Genomic DNA, 5,772 nt, shown 5'->3' on the forward strand with positions numbered 1-5,772 from the left:
GTATGTTTGTTAATATCACTTTTCACAAACTCCCAGCTAGCTACTGAGTGTGCTGCGAAAAGCAATATTCAACATACAAATATAATTTTTCATATTATTTGTGAGTCTGAAAAAACCCTACATCAATAAATTACAAGGATTTGGACACGTGTCTGTGCATATTTATTTGTTTTTCCTACAGTTACGTATTTTAGGGAAAAGTGTCAATGCGGCCACCAGGAAGAATTGGTGGGTCAAGTCCAAGGCCACCAAAAAATGTGTTCGGAGAACCCCTGGTTTAAATGTACTAATAGGCAAAATCCAAACCAGCCATGTCTGCCTGGACCTTTTCAGGCAGGACTTCAGGTATCACCCAAAAGATCTTATTTTTCTTTGGTTCCATGTATACATTTGCTCAGATTTTACTTCTCCATTAAAAATGTAACCAATTCCCAGCTGCCTGGCAAGTGAGAGCTGGCTGAGTTTCCATGGTTCTCCCCGCACCCTTATGGGTGTGCTGCCAAAGGGAGCAACACACAGGCCGGCAATGAATCTCAAGTGCCTCTAACTTGCCTAGCTCTTCTCAGCCATTTCTCTTGCTGTGAGCTGCCCTCCTTTTGAGCCCCACCAACTTCCTCACATGCAGGAACAGCAGCAGATTGCCATCTTGGAGCAACAGCTGAGGAAGGCGACTTTTCTGTCAGCACTAGAGTGGTCTATTGTATTGTGCTCTTCTTAAATAAGCAGGATACTGTGATCGTCCAGTGAGCGTGTCTCAGCTTTGTTACGTCGAGTGCTTTAAAAGGGGTGATGTGCTGCACTGTGTGGGCTGAGAAAGATCTCATGTGCTCCCCATCATCAATTCTGAGATTTGCACTGATTGGCATTAAGGCTTTTGGGGTGATGGTTCTATGACTCAAACTCAGTGGCTTTGTTTGGTCTACCAGAGTCTGAGGCTGGTGATCTTCGGGGATGGTACAAGCCTTACCTAAGACATTTAAGCGAGTCAGAATGTGGATGGAAGACTCTAGAATGAATGATGTGCGAGTTCCTCCAAGTAACAGGGATAGCCGTCTGCCTCTGAACATAGCTCAATTCTTATTGTGCTTAACACGCTGGAATATGAATGGCTGCTATGGGTGGCTGATCATCTATGAACATCATGTAGTAATTCCTGGTTTTTTAAATTATTGTTTTAGCTGGACGCATGTATAATGTTTGATCAAATACTGTTCAGGGAGAAAGGTATAAAACCATCCAAGTATTTGCTTTGTGTAGAGTGGTCATGTTCTGTGGGATACCTTCTGGAAGAACAGTAGTGTGGTTAACTAATTCGTGTCACATTCTGTGCTGCACCCCTGCACCGAAAAAAGGATTTTCTGCCGCTTACACTATTTGCAGCTTCACTGGGTGAAAATAAAGAAGCAACAGTGGCCAGGTCTGAGTGTCCCTCCTCTAACAAAAATCTTGAAATAGTTCACTGTAAAATTAAAAACCAACTGTGGCTTGTCTTAAGTAATGGTAAGGTGACATTTAGAAGGAAGCCTCCAGGTGCATCCTCACCTGTTCATTGATCCAGCACAACTTCCTATACATTAGACTCTTACGACAGTCAGTAACGTTCTCTCTACCTCCACAATAGAGCTATTTAGAAAACGGGAGTTTGTATTCAGTTTGTATGAATGCTGTAATCTGGAAGGCCCAGATGCACAAAGGTATTTTGGTTCTTGGATTCCATTGGATTTCAGTGGAATTTAGCAGCCTAAATTTTACCTTGGTGGATCTGGGCCTAAGTAATTGCAGTTTGACAAACATGAAAGATTAATAATTTGTGAAAAATAAGAAGTAATTAACAAATGAGGACAATCAGAATCCTTGTCTGAGGACTCCTAAAGCTTCAAAATACTTTAATGTTCTTATGAAATAATTCACATCCACTATCATTTCTTTGCCTGCAGTAAATATATTGTCCTTTTTAGTTGGCACACTGTTCTGATCATTGTCTGTACAGTAATCTTTTGAGTAATTCAGTTCAGTTAGATGTTATCAGTCACCTGGAGTTTCTTCCTCAGAAGCTGTTACGGCTTTCAAGGCTCTTCGCTTCCTTAATCTTTCTGCATTTGTGATTGTCATAGGATGCAATGGGAAAAATCCAGAAAGACCTGAAAGAAAGATTATTGATATTTATAGCTGGAGTTGCAATATGACTGTTCTAGACACACAGATTCAAAGGCTAAAAGGGAGCGCTGTGATTATCTCGTCTGACATCCTATATAACACATGTTATAGAACTTCCCCAAAATAATTCTTAGCATATATATTTCAGAAAAACATGCAATCTCAAGTTAAATTGTCAGTGATGGAGAATACACGACAACCCTCGGTCAACTGTTCCAATAGTTAATGAGACTTTTAAGAAGTGAGAGTAATTGTCTGTCTCACTAACCCTCTAGTGGCTTGAAGTGCCTTTTACTGCTGTCTCGGCCAGCTCAGCCTCTCCATAAATGAGACCCGTTCCCATTTCCTCAAAAAGAACAGGAGTACTTGTGACACCTTAGAGACTAACAAATTATAGCTCATCTTAATTAGCCTTTTACAGTTTGTATGGCAACTCCCACCTTTTCATGATTCTCTGTATGTGTAGATAGATCTTCTTACTATATGTTCCACTCTATTCATCTGATGAAGTGAGCTGTAGCCCACGAAAGCTTATGCTCAAATGAATTTGTTAGTCTCTAAGGTGCCGCAAGTCCTCCCGTTCTTTTTCCGGATACAGACTAACAAGGCTGCGACTCTGAAACATCCCATTTCCTGTGGCCAAAAGAAGGGTGACTGCATATATACATATTCTCAAGGATTCATGCAAAGAAATGAAGAAAGAGTCTTTGGTACTCCAAGTATGCGGAGGATCACCAAGGAAAACCTATTGTCTTTTAAGAGACATAAGCAAATAGTTCAGATTGGAAAACACACTGAGTTACCTAGAAGTTTTTCAACCGGTTTTGTGACATGTGCTCCACAACCAATCCAGTGTTTGATTCTCTCGATGTTCAAGCCAACAAGCTTTTCATTGTGGCTATTTGGGAGTGGGTCATAGCAGCCCACTTGCTCCAAATACTTGCTGTCCCGTGCTCGCTTGTTATATGCGGCCACTATACGGAAGAAGGGTCTGTTGGCACAACCACCAAGAGCCAATCGGATAGCTACGTGTCCTCCATGATAATTCTTCATAAGGAGATGAGCTGAAGGGAAGATCAACAGGTGTCACAATAGATTTGATTATAAACAGATGCGTATAGACATCGAGCCAAAAAATTCCAAAGGCCTTAGAGAAAAGCTTGGTTTCATTTAAAAATCAAGAAAACTGCTGTAACCTGCCCTTACGCAGCAACAATAGATTATTCTTCATGATGGAATCGAAGTCTGTCCCTTGCCAGGACATTGAGGTCTTAAAGCAATTTATTTACAATAAAGATGACAGATTTGCTCTACCAACCCTTAAGAGAGTTCAGCGGTGAAGGCTGCACATTCTCCACTAACTGTGATTGATTTAGAGGGATGCAGAAACTGGGGTCTGTCAGTACAACATGGTGTGCACGCAACCCTTAACAAGCCCTGTCTGCACTTACCAAGGTGCACCATGATGACCCTTGAAAGCACCTAAAAGAGGAAAAAGACCATGAAGGAATCCCCGCCACTGCCAAACACAGAACAAGGGGCTAGCCCACTGCAGCTGTGCCGCTGTAAGTGCTATAGGGTAGACATAGCCTGAGTTGACAGAGACGAGAACCTGAAAGTTATACACCGGACCCTCGCTAGAACACGCGTCTATAGAACACAAATTCTGATAGAACGTGGTTGCGGATCCCAAATTTAGTCACCGTCATTAACTTTCATTGTAACGTGGTCCCCACTGTAATGCAGTACGCGCTAGAATGCGGGATTTGGCATGGATCCCAAATCCCACATTCTAGTGAGGGTCCAGTGTAGTTTGAAAATCCTGAGGGAAACATGGGAGTTTAGTTGCAAGCCCTGCCCTGGCGCCTGTAGACTCTGTCTCTCATGACCCATGTGCCATGGCGATCCTGGGAATGGAAGTTTCAAAGCACCTGCCCCCACTCCCACTTTTATGCTTTGGGGTTTAGGTAACTTTCAACCTCTTAGGAGCACAGGCAAAATGAAAAGATTTTTTTTCCCCCCTGGTAGCCCTGCTAGGCATCAGCCTCACTGCCGCACCCTGCCTGCTTTTCTGTTTCAATAGCTTTGTTGCTAGGGCAATGCCAACAAGTGCCACATGAGTACATAAAATCACTTGTCATTTTAAGGTAAGAATTAGTTTCCCCATTATATTGGTGTTCTGAGGATTTGGTATTATTTTATATATGTACGTTAAGGCTGTCAATCACAGTTCTCTCACACGATTAACTCAAAAAAATCAATCGCGATTAATCACGCTTATAACAATAGAATACCAGTTGCAATTTCTAATATATTTTTGATCCATTTTCAATACTGATTTCAATTACAACACAGAACACAAAGTGCAGAGTGCTCACTTTATATTATTATTTTTTTATTACAAATATATGCTCTGTAAAAATGATAAAACAAAAAAAATAGTATTTTTCAATTCACCTCACACAAGTACTGAAGTGCAAAGTCTTTATTGTGAAAGTGTAACAAATGCAGCTGGGTTTTTTCTGATTGCATCACTGCACTCAAAAACAAAACAGTTTAAAACTTTAGCGCCTACAAGTCCACTCAGTCCTACTTCTTATTCTGCCAATCGCTAAGACAAAAGTTTGTTTACAACTGACAGGAGATACTGTTGCCTGCTTCTTATTTACAATGTCACCTGAAAGTGAGAACAGGCGTTCCCATGGCACTTTTGTAGCCGGCGTTGCAAGATATGCCAGATATGCTAAACATTCGTATGCCCCTTCATGCTTCGGCCACCATTCCAGAGGACATATTTCCATGCTGATGATGCTCGTTAAAAAAATAAGACATCAATTAAATTTGTGACTGTACTCCTTGGGGGGAGAATTGTAGGTCTCCTGCTCTATTTTACCTGCATTCTGCATATGTTTCATGTTACTGCAGTCTTGGAAGATGACCCAGCACATATTCCTTTTAAGAACACTTTCACAGCAGATTTGACAAAACGCAAAGAAGGTACCAATGTGAGATTTCTAAAAACAGCAACAGCGCTCGGCCCAAGGTTTAAGAATCTTTACAATTTTTTTGTTTTTTACAGAGCAAATATTTGTAATCAAAAATAAATATAAATCGAGGACTGTACACTTCGTATTGTGTTGTAATTAAAATTAATATATTTGAAAATGTAAGCATGCCAAATATTTAAAGTAAATGGTATTCTATTGTTGTACAACCGCACAGTTAATCGTGATTTTTTTTAATCGCTTGACAGCCCCAATATATGTGTGTGTGTGTGTGTCTATATGTACACACACTATGAAAATTACTTGATTGGGTTGCAGTAATTGTTATTCTTGGATATTAACTAGTTCAGGGACTCCTCAAATCTTGCTGCTAATTGCCCGCGGTTTAAGAAATAGCCGAGAACTCCCGGTTCACAGGACGTGTGTGCGGGTCTCTGTGTGTGGGGGGGGTCTCTGGGTCTGTGTGGGGCGGGTGTGTGTGGGGGTCTCTGTCTCTGGGTCTGTGTGGGGGGGTCTCTGTGTCTCTGTGTGTGTGGGGGGTCTCTGGGTCTGTGTGTGGGGGGTCTCTGTCTCTGTCTCTCTGTGTGTGTGGGGTCTCTGGGTCTGTGTG

At 41.5% G+C, this 5,772-nt stretch overlaps 1 long non-coding RNA gene across 1 annotated transcript; it reads right to left on the minus strand.

Annotated features, from left to right (window-relative positions):
* Positions 1–1,922: 1,922 nt before the first annotated feature.
* On the minus strand, positions 1,923–3,860 carry LOC140895341 (uncharacterized). The gene is made up of 3 exons (XR_012154173.1): positions 3,609–3,860; positions 2,961–3,221; positions 1,923–2,141 (listed from the first exon to the last, which is right to left on the minus strand). It is a non-coding gene; the product is annotated as an uncharacterized lncRNA (long non-coding RNA).
* Between the last annotated feature and the right edge of the window lie 1,912 nt (positions 3,861–5,772).

Source organism: Lepidochelys kempii, chromosome 11 (assembly GCF_965140265.1).
Source record: "Lepidochelys kempii isolate rLepKem1 chromosome 11, rLepKem1.hap2, whole genome shotgun sequence".
NCBI lineage: Eukaryota > Metazoa > Chordata > Testudines > Cheloniidae > Lepidochelys > Lepidochelys kempii.